The sequence below is a fragment of the Danio rerio genome, chromosome 4, assembly GCF_049306965.1.
Source record: "Danio rerio strain Tuebingen ecotype United States chromosome 4, GRCz12tu, whole genome shotgun sequence".
Lineage (NCBI taxonomy): Eukaryota > Metazoa > Chordata > Actinopteri > Cypriniformes > Danionidae > Danio > Danio rerio.
Genome location: NC_133179.1, coordinates 3926554 through 3947979, shown reverse-complemented (window position 1 = coordinate 3947979; position 21426 = coordinate 3926554). Strand labels below are relative to the sequence as shown.

At 36.1% G+C, this 21426-nt stretch overlaps 1 protein-coding gene across 5 annotated transcripts in view; it reads right to left on the bottom strand.

Annotated features, from left to right (window-relative positions):
* The window catches only part of grm8a (glutamate receptor, metabotropic 8a), a 264734-nt gene that overhangs the window by 144009 nt on the left and 99299 nt on the right, over positions 1-21426 (bottom strand).

Here is a 21426-nt window from a genome sequence, read left to right as displayed (position 1 = left end):
TAAATTGGTTTGAGACAGCATCAAGAAATTGTGTGGAACACATCTCTTGAGTTTTTTGCTTGACAACTTCATTTTTTTAATGTTCAATCCACTTAAATTTGTGAAAACGAATAAGTTACCTCCTTCATGTTATCCCGACACAAATCGATAGCATGTAACCCAGCACTTTTAACACTACAGAATCACGGTTTCAGCTGAAAATCTACTTTTATCTGAGGAAAACAGGAGTTTCCAACATTTTATCTGCCCTGAGAGATTCAAATGAGCGGCAGATTTTCATTAAAGTGAAGAATCTCCGTCTTTCACACAGCCATCCTCAACTCGGTGTTTCCACATATGGTGCGACGGCTCTAGATCTGCGTTTCTGCGCACACAGAGGAGCGATTGGAGCGTTTTGAGTGTTTGGCGGCAGATGTCTGGGTGAAAACACGGTAAACCGACTCAATCAGCCGCACTCTTGAGGGAAACGCTGAACATGTGGAAATGGCAGGGCCTAATTAGCCCATTTCCTTCATCAAATTATGCATCTGCGAGGCCTGATTGGACCACTGTGTCAATTTGAGACCTTGATCCAGGGCTAATTGCGTATCCCCCGAAAACCGCTGAGGGACACGATCGAAGCTAATCTGACAAGATTCACCCTTCTGACTGCGGGACGGTAACAGAGCCTTGCAGATATACAGGCACTTTATTAAAAACAGCGCAAAAGCCAGCATTCTTCCTGCAGACTGGAGAATATGAAGTATATGAACATATGAAGTCAATTCAGAATGAAATATTAACACAAATACAGCACCACGAGTAAAAATATGTCACTATAGTCTGATTACTTTAACACTGTGTATTTATATGAAGTATATTTCAGCAATTTGTGAGCCATGATACATGTATTTACTGCATGCACATTTTATTATTTATAACAATATAATTTAAATTAGGCCTATTGTCTATTAAAATTATTATTTAAATATAATTTATTTACAGTTTGTAAAGTTTATTTATTACTATATTATTCATATAAATAAATGTATTACAAACTAAATGATGCATAGTGCATATACAGTTTATTATCACAATATTGCATAATGAAAAATATATGTGTTACAAAATAAATGATACATTTATTTACTGTATATACACTATTGTTTATTACAATAATATTTATATAAATGAAATGTATTACACAATTAGTAAATATAATATAAATACAAATAAACGTGTAATTTAAATGTATAAATATTTCAATATTAAGTAATACATTTGCATAAGCTGCATTATAATTTGTGAAGTGGGTTGTAGTTATTGGCATTAGTTTAAACTAATATGTTTAAAAAATAAGAGTCTGGTTTAATAATTATTCTTTGTTACTATTATAAATGAATGTTATATTATATTATATTATATTATATTATATTATATTATATTATATTATATTATATTATATTATATTATATTATATTATATTATATTATATTATATTATATTATATTATTGGCTCTTTAAACCAGATTTGCTTAAATACAATGTTGTTTTTAAATTTATTATAATAGGTTTAAATTTATTTAATATACAATAAAAATCTATATTTGGCTTTTAATATTTATGTAAATAAATCAACAATAAATGTAACCCTGTTTTGTTTTTAAATAATTTGTTGATTATTTTGCTTACATTTTTATATATCAGATACATTAAAAACCCAAATTTGTCTATATTTTTCAATTAAATGTATTATTAATAAATTAATTAACACAAAAAAATAATAACAATAATTATTATTATTATTATTATTATTTGAAGTGAATGTTGGTTAGATAATTTTATACACAGTAATATATTTAAGAAAAAAACTGCTTTAAATGGGGTCAAATGATTTAATAAAACAAAGCAAATAAGCATTTTATCAATACTTGGTTGCATGAAAATGTTATATTATATCGCAAGTTTAATTCACCATATACAAGCCTATAGCCATGTAAAGGGGATGGTTCTTTTTCTCAAAAAATTGGCCTTTTTGCGGTTATAGGCCTCATTTAGGCTACTATTTAATTATGAGATTTAAATACTGCATTTTAATACCATTTTAAGCTACTGCTTTAGCTGAAATAGATTGTCGGATGGTCATCATGACCAAAAACAGTACATTTGAAAATTCATGGATAACAACAATAGCCAAAATAGTGTTCAAATTAACTTTAATGTCGGTCGCTTTTGATGCTTCATTCTTTTTCATTACTCATTTTTGTTACAAGATTTAGAATTAAAGCTACTTGTACAATGTTGTCTTTGTTTAAAAACAACACAGTAGTGAAAGATGACTTCACTAGGTTTTCTAACACAGCTGGATGAAAAATAATTGTTTGCATTGGCCAAAACTGATTAGCTGAAGTCACACAGAAGCGACAGCCAACAGAGGATTTCGCTTGGTCTTAAAACCTTTTTCGATGGTTTATTTTGACTCTTTATGATGGCATAGCACTCAAAATAGGACAAATGAGTTCATGTATAGGACAAACTCTGGAGTTTGTCAGTCTTTAGACCACCCTAACACCCCTTGGCTGCGAGCCTGATATAGGCAAAATAAGTTTGCATAAAATAAATATAATATATATTTGTTGTACATTGAGCAAATCAATTGAAAGTAACTGATTAACATGTTTTATTTGCTACAATTAGCTGCTATTATGCAGCAATACATCTATATTGATGCCATTAAAAGCAGATTGAGAGACGAGCTGCAGAATATGAAAGCGTGTCTGAGCCCCTGCATAAATTCACAACCCCAGGCTGAATAATAACATTTCCCCGTGTGAGAAATGAGAGGCTGGGGGATGATGAAACTTTTCAAATCCACGCTTTTATGCTGTTTTGTGGTGGATGAATAAATTACGTGTCGAGCACGGACAAGGCCGCAATAGCTTCATTCGGGAAAAACTGGGAGAGAAAGGAGAAAAATAAAAACATATGTGAAAGCATTTGTTTTTCTGTGAGAGTTGCAGTCTTTCCTAAAGTCAATGTCAAATCAAAATGAACTATGCATAGACTGTTTGCAAATTAGACAGTGTTGAACTGTAATATGAACAGTATTTTACTGTAGCACAGTTATGCAGTATGTTACCTACATAGTTAAAGCTACATAGTGGAAACTACAGTATATTTTACAGTAAAGATGGTAACACTATATTTTGATGGTCCATTTGCGTATTATTAGATTGTCTGCTTATTATCTGCTGATACTGCTACTTGAACTGACATTTAACTGGCTATAAGAAACATTGCAAGTACATGTCATCTTACACTAACCCTAACCTAACAGTCTACTTATAATCTAATGAGAATTAGTTGACATGTAGATGCAATGCAACTTAAATTCAAAAAATGGACTATTAAAATAAAGTGTGACCGTAACGATATACTGATAAATACATATACAGCATTACATACATACATATACATCATTTAAAGCATTTATTCCAATGTGTGATTGGTAATGACGCCTATTGAGGGCACTTGTTTGGAAAGAGTTGAGCTGTGGCAGATGCAGGACAGCTCTTGTCATGTCAGAACGTCTCTAAAGTCCTCAAAGAGTGAAAAGGGTCAGTCGAAAGTTCACGTCAAAGTCAACAATATGGCTGACGGAGGCCCGGGAGAGAGGATATCCCTGCGGAGTGACACTCTGAAGCCTGAGCAGAGATATTCTCCTAAAACTCTCTGCACTTTCGGATTGAATTATTTAAATAAACAGTTTTACCAAATAAAACTAAATTCTGTCTAGTTTGCTTTAAAAAGTCACTGAATCAAATGTGTGGATTGAATCATTCAAATAAGCAGTTTAGAAAACAGAATTAAATCCCGTCAATTTTGCTTATAAGAATCAATGAATCAAGTGTTTTAATTGAATCATTTTATCTAAATTAAAATAGTTTGTTCAAATCATTCAAATAGTAATTATGTTGTACAAATCATGTATGCTTAAAGTAATCAGTGAATCAAATGTTTGAATTGAATTACTTAAATAACCATTTAAAATAAAAACTAAATCATGTTTATTTTGCTTAAAAGAATCAGTGAATCAAATGTTTGATATGAGTCATAGAATTAACCAGTTTTTTATCTAAATCTTTCTATTTAGCTTAAAAGATTCACTGAATCAAATGTTTGAATTGAATCATTCAAATAACCAATTTCAAAAAACAAATCCCATCTATATGGCTTAAAGAAATCTCTTGATCAAATGTTTAAATTGAATCATTTAAAAAAAAAACATTTTTATCTGAATCATGTCCATTTTGCTTAAAAGAATCAGTGAATCAAATGTTTGAATTGAATCATTCAAGTAACCAGTTTTTTTTTATCTGAATCATGTCTATTTTTCTTAAAAGAATCAGTGAATCAAATGTTTGAATTGAATCATTCAAATAACCATTTTTTATCTGAATCATGTCTATTGTGGCTTAAAAAAATCAGTGAATCAAATGTTTGAATTGAATCACTGAAATAACAAGTAAAATAAATCTCATCTATTTAGCTTTAAAAAAAAATCACTGAATCAAATCTTTAAACTGAATCACTCAAATAATAATTATATCAAATTGGTTAAAAAAAATTGTGAATTGAATATTTAATTGCTTATTTTAATGACAAAGACAATCGTACCTATTGTGCCTTTAAAAACTCAGCAAAAGGACTAGTAAATGTATTAGATTTTAGAAAGTGTAAGCACACACACACACACATACACACACACACACACACACACACACATACACACATACACACATACACACACACACACACACACACACACACACACACACACACACACACACACACACACACAGCTGTATTTCAGACTCAGCTAATCAGCACTGGCCGACAGATCCATCTATCACACAGCTGGCCGGAGCCTGATTCATTACCAGTCGCCAGCTGCCGTTTCACAGCAGATCTGGGCTCAGCTCATCCGGCCTGGCAGGTGGGAAACTTTGCTAGCATTTGTCTTCGGCAAACAGTAAAGTTGTCCGAGCTTGTTAAGGAGAACAGAGTCCACTTGCTCAGGAATCAATGCTGCATTCGATCCACAGACGTCAATGAACGCTGGAGAGAGTATGGATGTTGTGCTAAAGTTGTAGATCTGCTGGGCGATGAGCTCCGACAGTTCGTTTGATGATGATTTTCAGCCAGACTCGGTCACTTTGAGCAAATACGACCTCAAAATGACAACTCCTGGCTAATGAGTGTCCAAAATAGCAGATAAATCCATCTGGAAATATCATACTGGTTCCCTGCAGGATTTAGCATTTAGCGAACACAAAGTTAAATGCAGAATCAAGGATTTTTTGTCGCAGCCTTGGCTTATTTTGTTAATACTTTACAATAAGGTTGTGTTAATGTTGGTTAATGTATTTAGTAACCCATTCAAATAACTAGTTTTATTTTCTAAATCCCATCATCAATCCCCTATTTTGCCTATAAGAATCACTGAATCAAATGGTTGAATTGAAACATTTAAATAACCATTTTCTTTTCAATCTGAATCATGTCTATTTTGCTTAAAAGGATCACTGAATTAAATGGTTAAATTGAAACATTCGAATAACTACTTTTATTTTCTAAATCCTGTTTGTTTTGCCAAAAAGAAACACAAATCAAATGTTCAAGTTGAACCATTCAAATAACCAGTTTTATTTTCTAAATCCTGTCTATTTTGCTTAAAAGAATCACTGAATCAAATGGTTAAATTTAATCATTTAAATAACCATTTTTTTATCTGAATCATGTCTTTTTTGCTTAAAAGAATCACTGAATCAAATACTCGAATTGAATCGTTTAAATAACTAGTTTTATTTTCTAAAACCCATCTATTTAGCTTAAAAGAATCACTGAATCAAATACTTGAATTGAATCGTTCAAATACCTACTTTTATTTTCTATATCCTGTCTATTTTGCTTAAAAAAAAATCACTGAATGAAATGGTTACTTGAGTCATTCAATTACCCAGCATTTTTAGCTAAATCCTGCCTATTTTGCTTAAAAGAATCATTGAATCAAATGGTTGAATTGAATCATTTAAATAACCATTTTTTATCTTAATTATGTCTATTTAGCTTAAAAGAATCACTGAATCAAATACTCGAATTGAATCGTTCAAATAACTAGTTTAATTTTCTAAACTCCATCTATTTAGCTTAAAAGAACCACTGAATCAAATACTCGAATTAAACCATTCAAATAACTAGTTTGTTTTTCTATTTTCCTGTCTATTTTATCAGGGATTGCCACTGCAGAATGAACTGCCAACTATTCCGTCATATGTTTTACATAGCGGATGCCCTTTTAGCTGCAACCCAGTACTGGAAACACCCATACACACTCACATAAACACACTCGTCCACTACGGCCAATTTTGTTTACCCAATTCACTTATATCGCATGTGTTTGGACTGTGGGGGAAACCGCAGCACCCAGAGAAAACCCACGCCAACACAGGGAGAACATGCAAACTCCAAACAGAAATGCCAACTGGCCCATTTTACTGCTTGTATTCGTGTATCCACATATCCGGTTAAAACTTTTCAGACTTGAGGAAGACGCCGACTGTTCAGACAGTGTGTTTTAATTCCCGGATTCACCTGATTGTCAATAGATGCGAGTGTGTGTGGGTTCATCTGCCTCCGCTTCCTAAAAGCACTTTCACCATCTGCAAAGTTCCGCTTCACTCGCTTTTATTTTGAAGCCTTGCAGAAAACATCTTTAGAGGAGGTCAGGAGAGTCACGGCTGAAATAAATTGCAAAACCAATACCGACGTTATTATGTGGAGAAACACAGTGGCGTAGAAGCACTTCTAAATGGAAAGGCCTGGAGAACTCATGTGAAAGACTGTAGAGACTTTACTGAGACTCTGCAATGAAGAACACGGTGATAATACTGTAAATTAAGAGAAGTGGAGCTCCAGGAACTCAACACTCCAGCAAAACACTTCTCAAAAATGCTGGAGATATGGGTGAATTTATACTTTGTGCTTTTTTGTTTTGAAAAACCCTCCAGTAATCATGAGTTACTAGCTAATTATGAGAAATGCTCATTCTGTTTTGCTGAAAATACCAGCCTGATCTTATTAGCAAATGTAGTTGTTTCATATTTTAATTCATACAAATTTCAGAGTTTAATCATACCAAATTGTTTGATTTTTAAAAGGAGTAATGGCACTAAAACCACAGCCCTAAACCCAATTGTCATTGGAGGATGAGTCAATCATACTAAATTGTATGCATGAGATCCTACAAATTCAGATTACATCGTGTATTAACAACATGCGACGTGACACTACCGCCAATTTACTTTATTCAATTCACCTACAGCGCATGTGTTTGGACTGTGGGGGAAATCGGAGCGCCCGTAGGAAACCCACACCAACACGAGGAGAACATGCAAACTCCACACAGAAATGCCAACTGGTCAAGCCGAGACTCAAACCAGCAACCTTCTTGCCGTGACGCCCCTCTACAGAAAATTGTTAACAGTGTATTTGAAATTTGTTTGTCCAAACTCACTCCCGAACACTTTTATATGTTCTCTAAACCGCAGATGATGATGAGGTTTGTTTTATTTGTGACTTGTGAACGCTTCGAGCCGAAACGAGCAAACGCAGCTCCTGTTCCTGTCAGCATCTGCTGAGTCTGATGTCCTGTGGTTGTGTTTGTCACATCTGAGAGCTGATAATGATAATGATGATCCACACACTGTCAAATATCCTCACAGCGATAGTCTCACACACACACACACACACACACACACACACAACTGATACTGTACGACACACACAAAATACATTTCAGAGGCGCACTTTAGTACCAGGCATTTAGAGCCTCATATAGGAAGGCAAACTTTATTTATAGAGCACAATTTCATGCAATCGTAGTTGAACCAAAGTACTTTACAATAAAAAAAAAAACTAGAAAAAAGTAAAAACCGGTATTAAAAATATAAGGAAAATATCTGTATAAAAGTAATAGAAGCCGAAATGTGTCATGGTGCGTTGTGATTGGTGGAAAAATCACACCAGCTCATTTGGTTTTATCTTTTAAACGTTAATATGTTTTGATCTTGTACTTATTTGCGTTTAAATGAGCTGTCAATTTGTACCTGATAAAATAAAGTTACAAAACAGCTTTATATTCTGGATTTTGCTGCAGTTTTAGGCCCAATTCTACCCCAAGCCCTTCCCCTTACCCCTACCTGTCATGCTTTAAAAAAAATGCTAAAATAAAAACCATTAAAGTTTTAAGGGCCAAGGGAAGAAGAAGGGGTACAAAAATAGAATTGGGATTCAGCCTTAGTGTGTGCGTGTGTGTGTGTGTGTGTGCGTGCGTGCGTGCGTGCGTGCGTGCGTGCGTGCGTGTGTTCATTACGATTATGTCTTTTGAAGGTCTTAAAGTTTCACACGCAGCACAGCTCATCACTGTCAGCTCCAAAAGCAACAGACCAATCAAAAGGGCTCGGAGGTGGGACAACTGTTGCATACTTTTGTTTATGGTAGAAAGTTGGCCTGACAACTGTTTTATTTACCATTATATCAAGGTGAAAGAGGCACTCATTGTGGATTTGTCCAGATATCCTGAGTTATATGATGTATCTTGAAGTGCTTATCATAACACATTGCTTTTCACTTTCTAATAGGTCCGTTATTGTCGTCAATGCATAACATTTATAATTTTGCATAGTTGCAACAACATGGAAGCCTCCACATTCTCTTAATCATCATCATTAGATTTTGACTTTTATTGATATTGTGCATCTGGAAATGTTCCACTGCTTGCATTCATGGTGCAAGAGAGGACACCGTCAGACTTTGGCCACAAACCTTGGACAAACTTAAAGGTTTACTAATTTGAATCAAGACTTCAAAAAGCAGAAACATCTGGTTTCAGGCCCCATAATTTTTTTATTATTATAATTTTTTTTTTAATTATATAATTTTTCTGTATTTATTTTCCTTTTTTTTAATTTTAGCGTGTTTTTTTTTTTTTTTTTTTATAGGATTTAAGGTTCCCTGTTTGGGCTTCTAATAACTTCTAATAAACAGACTTGATTTATTGCCTTTTTTGGTTTGGAAATTAGTTTTATGCATATGTATGTCGCCTCACAGCAAGAAGGTCGCTGGTTCAAGCCTTGGCTGGGTCAGTTGGCGTTTCTGTTTGGAGTTTGCATGTTTCCCTGCGTTCACATGGGTTTCCTCCGGGTGCTCCGGTTTCCCCCACAGTCCAAAGACATGGGGTACATGGGAATTGGGTAGGCTCATTTGTCCATAGAGTATGAGTGTGAATGAGTGTGTATGGTTGTTTGCTAGAGATGGGTTGCAGCTGGAAGGGCATCCGCTGCGTAAAACATATGCTGGAAAAGTTGGTGGTTCATTCCACTGTGGTGACCCCAGATTAATAAAGGGACTAAGCCGAAAAGAAAATGAATAATTGAATGTTTATTTTAGTTTGTCCTTGTCTTAACTCTTCAGTTAAGTTAACACTATAGTTGTTATTGCTGGCACTATTATTAAAACTGTTATTTAACAATCTGTATTTTGGTTATTACATGTATATCTATGCACGTTGCTATAAGCTGATTGTCTACGGTATGTTTTTCTGTGTTCAAAAACTACAAAATAAAAGAAAAATTTGATGGAAACATTAATAATATAGCATCATGTGGACCTCACGCTATGCTGTGCGTTTTTAAAACCCAAATAAAATATCAGCAAAAGCTTCTCTTCTTGTGGATGTTCTCCTCATGTTGACGTGGGTTTCCTCCGGGTGTGCTGGTTTCCCCGCAGTCCAACTGGATGTATTGGATGAACTAAATTGGCCAAAGTGTATGAGTCTGTGTGTGAATGCGAGAGTGTACATGTGTTTCCCAGTACTGAGTTGTGGCTGGAAGGGCATTCACTGCATAAAGCGTATGCTGAAATAGTTGACGATTCATTCCACTGTGGTGACCCCTGATAAATAAGAGACTAAGCCAAAAGAAGATAAATGAATGAGCTTTTCTCCTCACTCGTTTGATGTTTTTAAACTCTCTCTCTCTCACTCCGCCATTCAAAAAGTCCAGACATGCATTCACATCAAGCCCTAAAGCATGCTGGACAAATCAAGACTGACACATTCCCTTCATATATACAGTACTGTCTCCATTTAAAGCAGGCATCATAGGTAACCGGCTCGGCTGTATGCGTCCAGACCAGCTCTAATGAAGCCTCTGCCGAGCACATTATACGCTTCCGGATCTCCGAGGTGCAGGGCAGGCCGGGCTGGCGTCCCACAGGACTCCAGAAACACGTCTGCCCTGTTTAAAGGGCCTAATGAAGCCATTACATTCCCAGGAAGCCCAAACTCCGTCTATAGATTAAACACAGGCCTCTGTTATTCTGGGGTTGTGACCTGCGCTGACGGCTGCCAAAGTGAAGTCTGGTGGAGGCCACAAGGGAGAACAGATGGCCAAAACGGCAAAAACACATCCCAGATAGGGTTTCTGACATTAGAGATGTGGCATTTAGATGAGGTGGAGTCGGTAGGAAAACTGGAGAAGGCGTCATGGTGCAACTGCACTAGAAAAAAATAGCTGTAATTTCATTGATATATAAGTGTATGAAGGCGGCACGGTGGCTTAGTGGTTAGCGCTGTTGACGCACTGCAAGAATGTCACTGGTTCGAGTCCCGGCTGGGCCAAATGGTAATTCTGTGTGGAGTTTGCATGGTCTCCCCAAGTTGGCGTGAATTGAATAAACAAAATTGGCTGTAGTGTATGAGTGTGTGTGTGTGTGTGTGTGTGTGTGTGTGTGTGTGTGTGTGTGTGTGTGTGTGTGTGTGTGTGTGTGTGGAAGTGAGTGTGTATGGGTGTTTCCCAGTACTGGGTTGCGGCTGGAAGGGCATCCGCGGTGTAAAACATATGCTGGAATAGTTGGTGGTTCATTCCTCTGTAGCGACCTCTTATAAATCAGAGACTAAGCCGAAGGAATGAATGAATGAACTCATTTAAAATGAGCTCAAGCAACTCAATGCTTGAGTGTTTTTATTAACTTAATTGTTTTAGGTTCAATCCACTTAAATTTGTAAAAACTAATAAGTTAACTTAATTATTTCATGTTGTCCCAACACAAATCAGTAGTATGGCACCCAGCATCTTTTACTGTGCACTGCAAAAAATTCAGGGTTCCACACAAGTCCTTCATGTTGTCCCAACACAAATTAATTAAATTAACTTGATCATTTTAACTAATTTAAGTAGATTGAACAAAAAAAAAAAAAAACAATTAAGTTGTGCCAAAAAAAAAACCTAAAGGATTGTGATGTTTCAACTAATTTAAAATAAATAGTTTGAACAAGCAGCAAAAGCTATTTTTGAGTGTGTGGTAAACAGTATGTTTCCTAAATAAATACGTAGATATCTTTAAAATGAACACTAGAGCTATCCTTTATTTGTTAAGACTGAACGGAAATTTGAGTTTATTTAATTTAACAACATGACATGACCAGAGTGCTGCTCAATTGCAAACTTAACATTGATTTTATATCAGAGGGAAACGTTTAGATAATGTTAGGCGACTCTGTCATTGTTGACTATCTTACCAGCTTTAATCTCACTTTTAATTCTGATGTCGTTTTAATAATACCAATAAATAGTTATTAAATATTTATTACTTAATAAATAGTTAGTTTACCCCAAAAATAAAATGCACTCATAATTTACTCTTCCTACAGTGGTTCCAAACCTTTTTGGTTTTCTTTTTTTTTTTTTTTTTTTGATGAACACAAAAGAGGGCGGCATGGTGGCTCAGTGGTTAGCAATGTCGCCTCACAGCAGGAAGGTCCCTGGTTCGAGTCCCGGCTGTGCCAGCTGCCCTTTCTGTGTGGAGTTTGCATGTTCTCCCCGTGTTGGCGTGGGTTTCCTCCGGGTGCTCCGGTTTCTCCCACAGTCCAAAGACATTCGGTATAGGTGAATTGGGTAGGCTAAATTGTCCATAGTGTATAAGTGTGAACGAGTGTGTATGGATGTTTCTCAGCACTGGGTTGCAGCTGGAAGGGCATCGACGGGGTAAAACATATGCCGGAATAGTTGGCGGTTCATTCCGCTGTGGAAACCACTCATGAATAAAGGGACTAAGCTGAATGAATAAACACAAAGAAGATATGTTAAAAATTTGGAAACTGGTAACCATTGAAATCCACAGTATATTTATAATATGGTAGTGAATGGTTACCAGTTTCAAACATTCTTCAAAATATCTTCTTTAAAATATATTAAATGTCTTCAAAATATCTACATAAAGGTTTGGAATATGCCAAAGGTACATATATGATGACAGAATTTTCATTTTGGGGTGATCTGTCCCTTTAAGCTTGTATTTTTTGTTATTAACTAGTGTGTCTTGATTTAAGAATGCTCAGATATCGGTACTGTAAGAATAGTGGAATATACTGCATATACAATTTTTGGGATTCAGTCTGCATATCAAATTTCTTTGGGATTCAATCCACCACGCTGAAATGGCCATTTCTCTTAGCTTTCCAAAACTACTGGGAAATCCCACGACAGACATAAATGCAATTATCTATGGCCCATTGGTATGTTAATTAAGGCTAATGTCTATTAGCATCTATTGCTACTTGCTCCTCAGAGAACGGTGCTCACTAACCCCATCCTGGCAGCTGTCGCCATGATTATTAATATGAATTTCCAGAGGTTAAAGAGTTTTATAGAACCTACAAGCTCACAAATGATAAAACTGTCACCTACCAGAACAAAACACACACACGGGCACACACACACACACACACACACACACACACACACACAGTATGGTGCTGCTAGTATGAAGAGGAGCTTCTGCAATATTCACATATACTGTAAGCACACAGAAGGTGATGCCATGTCTGTCAAATGTCAAACCAATTTAGACCATTATGAAGTTTGTTTGGCAAAGCTGAACTTATTAGAAATGTTTGATCCATCAGGTAAACACGCATTTTTTTTTCTAAAAACTTGAATATATTTCAGGTAGAACTGAAGACTAGATTAGACTTTGTCATCATCTCAAACTAAATCAGATTATGTATAGATATCTCTTTTAAATATAAATTTTCAATAGAATAATAATAATTCCTTACATTTATACAGCGCTTTTCTGGACACTCAAATCGCTTTACACATTTTTTTTTGGGGGGGGGGGGGGTAATCTCCTCATCCACCACACATTATAGATTAGTCATTATAGATTAGTCATTATAGATAAAGCCAAATCTGGAGCTAATCTAACAAAATATTTAGTACACCACTGGGTAGTAAAATTACACCCAAATTTAAATGTTAGGGGAAAATATTGAACAAAATTTTAATAAATAGGAAAAATCAAGATAAACTAAAAAAATATGTGAAGTTTCACAAACTCATTTTGAGAGGAGCATGTGATATGATTGACCGCAGCTGGTCCCTATCAGTAATCATTAGCTAGCCAATCGGATTATTCCAAATTAAATAAAAATCTCCAGCCTAACTTTGCTTCCTATCTTCGTTTTGGAAGACTCCCCCCATCCATTCCTTCTTCCTCCTTCTTAATCTAGGATCGGGCGACAAGGCGGCTCAGTGCTAGCACTGCTGCCTCACAGCAAAAAGGTCGCTGGTTCAAGTCCTAGCTAGGCCAGTCATCATATCTGTGCAGAGTTTGCATGTTCTCTTTGTGCTGGTGTGGGTTTCCCCAGGATAGTCTGTTTCCTCCCACAGCCTAAAAACATGTAACACAAGTGAATTAAATAAAAAAATAACAGTGTCAAGCACCTAATGCTAAGCTTCTCTAAGTGCTTGCACTAGTGCGGTAGACGGCCTATTCCTACAGAGCCGTCTTATTATTCAAGGAACAGGGGAAGCTCTCGAGAACTACCTGATCTCATACCCCTCTTAATGCTCATTGACCAGGTGGGAGCCTTGGGCTCATCTATCTCCCAGCTCAGGGTTCTCTCCTGGGACAGCATGCCAAACCTGCTAACAGTGTCAAGCGTTATCTAAGTGTGAACTCTTGAAATGTAAAATGTAGTTGCAACTTAGTTGTAGTTTGTAATTTCTTGTGCAATATTTCACTTTAATTTAAATGCATAATCTTTCTATTTCTAAAGATGTTTGGTGAATAAAACAATATTTTAATAAATAGAAATGTTTAATAAATAGGTCCTTTTCAAATGCACCATAATATATTACATATATTCACTGAAAAAAGCCATTAAAATACTCATTTTTTAAAGGAGGTGTACTCATTTATGTATATATACTCATAAACATGGCATCAATGCTTGTTAACAGTGCACCAATCCAAAGGTATTTTTGTTCTTTTAAATTGAAGAAAGACAAATAACTTCACTGTGAGAATATTGGGACTGTTTGTCTGAGCTAATTCAGCAGGACTGCCAGCTTATCCGTGATGGAAGGGTTCAAAACCCCTATAAAACCATTAAACTAGATGAGTCTGGCCAGCTATGACGAAAACTACAGCTCAAACCCAAACTGCTAGGTCAAGACATCGATTCGCTCTCAGATGGAAAACACAAGCGTGCACAAGACTGAAAATGGCCCTTAATTGAGCCCAAAGTTTGTGGAATAAACTGGGGTTAATGTTTATAGCCTCAAAAGGGCAACTGCTATCTGATGCACAGAGATTTTCCTGAAGTAGTGACAAGATCTCGTCTTGGCCATTAGCGGAAAACTACAATGAGGGCAAATTTGCTGTTGCAAAGCTATTGACTTTTCATCCGCTTGTTGTATGACATTCAGTTAGCGGTTAATTGCACGCTTGTTCAATTCTTTTGTCTCCATGTCAAACTGCACATTGGGAAATGCAATGCATGAAGAAAAAAGACTCATCCGCGGTCTGAAAAAGACAATGATACTGCTGTATATTCACATTTTAATGCAAAAAAAAATAGTTAAAGCATGACTTTGTCAAGCTTAACAAAGTTAAGCTTAACATTGTGTTTCTTACAGTTGTACTACTGTAAGTCTTGTAGCTAGTGGGTAGAGAGTTTTAGAGAGGTTAGAGAGTTTTAGAGAGGTTTTTTGAACAAACGAACAAACGAACAAATTAACAATTGAACACATAAAGGAAGGAGGAAAGGAACAAATGAACGGACAAATGAACAGACGAATGAACGAACAAACGAATCTACAAACGGACGGACGTACAAACGGACGGACATACAAACGGACGGACGAACAAACGAACAAAAGGATGATCGAATGAATAAATGAATGAATGAATGAACAAACAAATGGCCGAACGAAAGGATTAACCAACAGACGAACGAGCGGACAAACGAATAGGCAAACAAACGACTGAATGAACGAATGAGCGAAGGAATGAATTAATGAACAAATGAGTGAATGAATAAACAAACTAATGGCTAAATGAATACAAACAAATGAACAAACAATCGAATGGATGAATATGAACAGATGAACAAAAGAAGTAATCAAGGAACGAATGAACAAATATGAAGACGATAATAAACGAATGAACGAATGAACAACTGAACAAATCAATCAATGAACGAACAAATGAGCAAACGTACAAATGAATGAATGGACAAAAGAATGAACAAATAAACGAATAAACAAATGAATCAATGAATGAACAAATGAATAAACAAACGAATGAAAGAACAAATGACTATAAGAATGAACAAAAGAATGAACAATTGAACAAATGACAGAATGAGCAAACGAACAAACAAACAAATAAATAAACAAATGAATGAATAAACAAACAAACTTAAGAAAAAACGAACAAACAATTAAACAATTGAACAAATGAATGAATGAATGAATGAATGAATGAATGAATGAATGAATGAATGAATGAATGAACGAACAAACGTACGAACAAACAAACACAAGCTAGGACTGCTTTCTCAAACCGTTAGCTTCAGACTAGGCTGCAGTTAACTGCTCTAAATTGTGCTTGGCTAGTAGCTTTGGGTAGCAACAGTTACTAAGTAGCGTGTGATGGTAAACACTGGAGTCCGGAGGATGCTAAAGTGGATGTTATTACACAAATGTGTGCCATCGCTCATGAATTTTTAATGCACAATTAAACCATGCGATTAGTACAGCTGTGTGATATTTGCATTTGCAGAGCAGCGGGGTCTCTGGTAATAGCTATAATTCCAGCACGCAGAGAGAGGAAAGGGGGAGGACTGTAGCGTAGAAGGGGTTTAGCGGAGGAGGGACTGCGTGTTAAAGCCTGTCATTATATGTTTGTCCATCCACATCCTCTCACCCCGTTTCCCCTGCTTCTCTTCAGCTGCACGTCTTTATGGAGACTCTAGGGCACTTAATAGTGGTCATCACCATCAGTCTTGTGGAGGATGAGGTTAACAGACTATAGTAGACACTTTAGAGACTTCCATCCAGTTTGCATGGCTACTTGGGCAGATAGTTTGTTTCAAGGGATATAAAAGTGCCAATATTAAGTTGTTTTATGAGTACATCGTTTCATTTATGTGGTATAGAAGAATATATTTACATCTTTTAAACTTCAATGCAACCTTTTTCCCCATGCACTGGCTGGAGTTCTGGCCTCTTTCAATTCCATATATATATATATATATATATATATATATATATATATATATAAAGCTTCTGGCATGATAGATCTGCTGACTCAGTCTGTTGTTATTGGTCAGGTTGGTGTAGTCTGTTCTGATTGGTCATCTGTTCCCATTCTATTCTGATTGGTCAGCTGGCTCAGTTTTCTATGATTTGTCATACAATCAGCACATCTGGTCTGTTACGATTGGTCTGATGTGATTGGTCAGATGGTCTCATACTATTGTGATTGGTCAGGTTGGTGTATTCCGTTCTGATTGGTCATCTGGTCCCATTCTGTTCTGATTAGTCAACTGACTTAGTTTTCTCTGATTTGTCATCCGATCAGCACATCTGGTCTGTTATGATTGGTCTGATGTGATTGGTCAGATGGTCTCAGACTGTTGTGATTGGTCAGGTTGGTGTAGTCTGTTCTGATTGGTCATCTGGTCCCACTCTGTTTTTATTAGTCCGCTGGCTTAGCTTTCTCTAATTTGTCATCCAGTCAGCAAATCCAGTCTGTTTAGGCTGGTTGAGTCTATTCTGATTGGTCATCTGATCCCATTCTGATAGGCCAACTGGCTCAGTCTTCTCTGAATGGTCAGATGGCCCAAATCTGCTGTGATTGGTCAGGTTGGCATAATCTATTGTGATTGGTCAGACAGTTTAATCTGCTCTGATTAGTTAGTTTGATGTAGTCTGCTCTGATCTGCTGGTCAGGTAGATACGCATGTTGTGATTGGCCAGATGATTCAATTTAGTGTAATAATTGGTCAGCTCATTCAGCATTTTGTCATTGGTCAGACGGCTCAATGTTAATTGATGATTAACTAACTTGGTCAGATAGCCTTAGTCTGTTGTGATTGGTCAGGTTAGTGTACTTTGTTCTGATTGGACATAGGGCCTCAGTTTCCTCTGAATGGTCATATATCCCAATCCGTTGTGATTGGTCATCTGGCTCAGTCTGCTCTGAATGCTCAGATGGCCAGAGCCTGCTGTGATTAGTCAGGTTTGCATAGTCTATTGTGATTTGTCAGATAGTTCACTCTGCTCTAATTAGTCAGTTTGACATACTCTGCACTGATTGGTCAGCTGGCTCAGGCTGCTGTGATTCGTCAGTTGATTCAGCCGTTCTGCTATTACTAGTCTGCTCATCCAGTCTGTTGTCAATCATTAGTAGGCTTAGTCTGAACTTACTGTTCAGCTAGCCTAAGTCTGCTGTAATTGGTCAGTTGGCTCAATCTGCAGTGATTTTCTTCTGGCTCAGTCTTTGGTGATTGGCCAGATGATTCAATCTACTGTAATTGGTCAGTTTGCCCTGATTGATCAACTGGCCCAGTTTGGTCTGATTGGTCAGAAGGCTTTGGGACATTCTACAAATGTATAATATAGATGTAATAATAGTATGAACATAAACAATGTGTTTTCTGCTGGGGAATTAGTTTGTTTGGTTTAAACAGTTGATATATTTAATGCGATTAGCTATCATTGCTCTCAGGTCAAAGTTTTTAACAGAAAAAAGGAAATAAGGTGTACTTTTGCGCTGAAAAACCACAAGCCAAAGTAGAGCAATTGCTAAAGTCAAGATTGTGTTTCACTCCACTGGTTTTTCTGCAAGACTCTGCTAATTCTCTCAATGCTGCGTGGACAACAAACACTTGTGTCCCAGTGGTCAGTCTACATCGCCTTTGCCCTCTGTGAGCAATGTCAACATCCACTGAACGGACAGAAAACAGCAGAACACTCCTTGTCCCGAGCACCAACAAAACATCCATGGCATTCCGGTCAATACGTGAAAGAGCAGAGAGCCACCAGGGTACCCGGTGGTTCAGAAACACTACACTACGAAAACCAGCATAATCCTCGCTCATCCTGAGTTTAACAACTGAGAATTAATTAAACGGATTCAACTCCTGCACACGTTGAGCAGATAAGAATGAGCAAGATAAGAATAATAATGTGCTTCCCCTGCTTAACCGAGGCTGGAACACAATGCACGACTTTTAAAATCGGAACATGCTTATAATGCAACACCAATATTCACTTGCTGACTTTGGGGAGAGTTTGAAAATAATGCATCATAAACAAAACAACTCAATCAATTCAGGGCTGTACCATTAGACTGAGGTGATTGCCATGCACATTTCGCCAGAAAAAGCCGACCAAGTGTTTGTGATTAGCAGTAAATCTCCGGCGCGTGCTTTCAGATCTATTCAAATCACACACTTATCTTTATTTATTCTATAGTACAAGAAATCACATGATACATCTTGACTCATTAACACTCGCACAGGTGAGTGGGCTTGACAAAAAAACGGCACACTCACACTAGCTACAGTTGCCTTGAACCGTGCCGATGACCGATAGAATGAATGACGTGCAGTGAGTGAGCTGACGCGCGCTCTGGCACATCTCTTCCAACCGAACCAGAACCGTCCAACTGAACTGTACCTCGGCTTGATTTGGAGCACTCACACTTGTCAAACTAACCGGGAAACTCGCCTGGGCACATTTTGAATAGCATAGTGTGAGTGCACCCAAAGACATGTTCTGCCATTTAAACAAATGCATATGATAACTTACATTCCCACATTACTTTGAGGAGAAAAAACCTATATAAAACCATACAAGAATGTTGTTGTTTACCACGTTAATTGTTGCACCAGGAATCGAGACAGGAAACAATAATTTAGGGAATTCACTCCTGTATTCAAATCAACTGTTTAGTCCTTTTAAAATGTTTTTTGTGAGTTTTTTTAAAATCTTTTTAATATTTAGAATCTTAGCTATGTCAATGTTAATGAAACATTCCATTTATTCATTTTGATGAGAATTACTTTTGAATGTTTTCTGAGCATTTCATGAATGGTGTTTCTGTGCTGGCATTCTGAAAACAATATTAAAGGGGATAAATAAATAATTTTCATGCATTAATCAAATGCAATTCCCTGAATGACCACATTACGGTCTACATTACTTTACAACTACACAATCGCGAATACACGCCGAATTATAAAAATAAATGCAATACTGAGAATGGCCACTGGTGTTGCGACTAACAGTTAAATGAAATTTTGACATATTCTCTATGAGTATGTCATGTAATTTAATCTCATACAGTCTTAAGTTACGTTATGAGTGCAGGAATGTGAATACATGCTAAAGAAATGCAACTCCACAAATGGCCACCAGTGTCACTAATAACCAATAAATTTGAATGAAATCTTGAAATATTCACCATCAGTATGTCATGTAATTTAATCACATACAGTCAGTCGTTATGAATTTTTAGTCCTTTTAAAATGTTTTTAGTGAGTTTTTTAAAATCTTTTTAATATTTAGAATCTTAGCTATGTCAATGTTAATGAAACATTCCTTTTATTCATTTTGATGAGAATTACTTTTGAATGTTTTCTGAGCATTTCATGAATGGTGTTTCTGTGCTGGCATTCTGAAAACAATATTAAAGGGAATTAATTAATCATTTTCATGCATTAATCGCTATTTATTGCCTGTGTGAACAGCTAAACTTATGAGATTCCTCAGACTCCTAGATTGTCTAGAAAGCCTATAGGCAGATTTTTATGTGAAGGTCTCACGCTTGTTTTGCTGAAAAAAAAATCAGAAGGATGTAATGCTTACACTCATGAGAGCCTTAAATATACTTTATAATCAAACAATCCTAACTGTGGTTTTAATGAGCTCATCTGTTCGACATATTCGAATCACGCTGATCAGATTCCTTTTGAACTGTTTTCTGTATCTTATGTTCACTGAAAAGCAAGAGCATAACACATATATTCATTTAAACACTGCTCTCAATTTGAATGATGTCTGGATGTTTGTTATTAGTTTATCAATGCAAAGGTTTTTCTTTCAACTTCCTAGTACTTCTAGTCAAACTAAACAGATCTTCTTCATGAGTATGTGATGTAATTTACTCCCATACAGTCTATTTTACATTACAAAAAAATGCAATTCCCTATATTTTTAAATATTCTCTATGATTATGTCATGTAATTTAATCACATACAGACTACATGCAAAATAATCAAATGCAATTCCCTGAATGACCACCGGTGTCACTAATTACAATTCCAACAAATTTAAATGAAATATTCTCCATGAGGATGTCCTGTAATTTGATCACATGAGGTCTACATTACGTTACGACTACACAAACGCGAATACACACCAAATTATAAAAATAAATGCAATACTGTGAGTGGCCACTGGTGTTGCTACAAACAATTGAATGAAATTTTGAAATATTCTCTATGAGTATGTCATGTAATTCAATCCCATACAGTCTGTTATGTTACGAGTGCAGAAATGTAAACTACACAAATGGCCACCAGTGTCACTAATAACCAATAAATTTGAATGAAATTTTGAAATATTCTCCATCAGTATGTCATGTAATTTAATCACATACAGTCAGATGTAACGACTTCACAGATGCGAATACATGAAAAAAAATGAAAATGCAATTCCCTGAATGGCCACCGGTGTTGCTAATAACAATTCCAATTAACTTGAATTAAATCTTAATATATTCTCCATCAGTGTGTCAATTAGTTTCATCCTATACTGTCTATTTTACGTTAAAAGAGCGCACAAATGCAAATTTGCAATAAAAAAATGCAATTCCCTGAATGGCCACCGGTGTCACTAATAGCCAATAAAGTTAAATGAAATCTTGAAATATTCTTCATGAATATGTCATGTAATTTAATCACGTGCAGTCTATTTTACATTACACCTGCATAAATGCGAATACGCCAAAAAATTTAAATAAATGCAA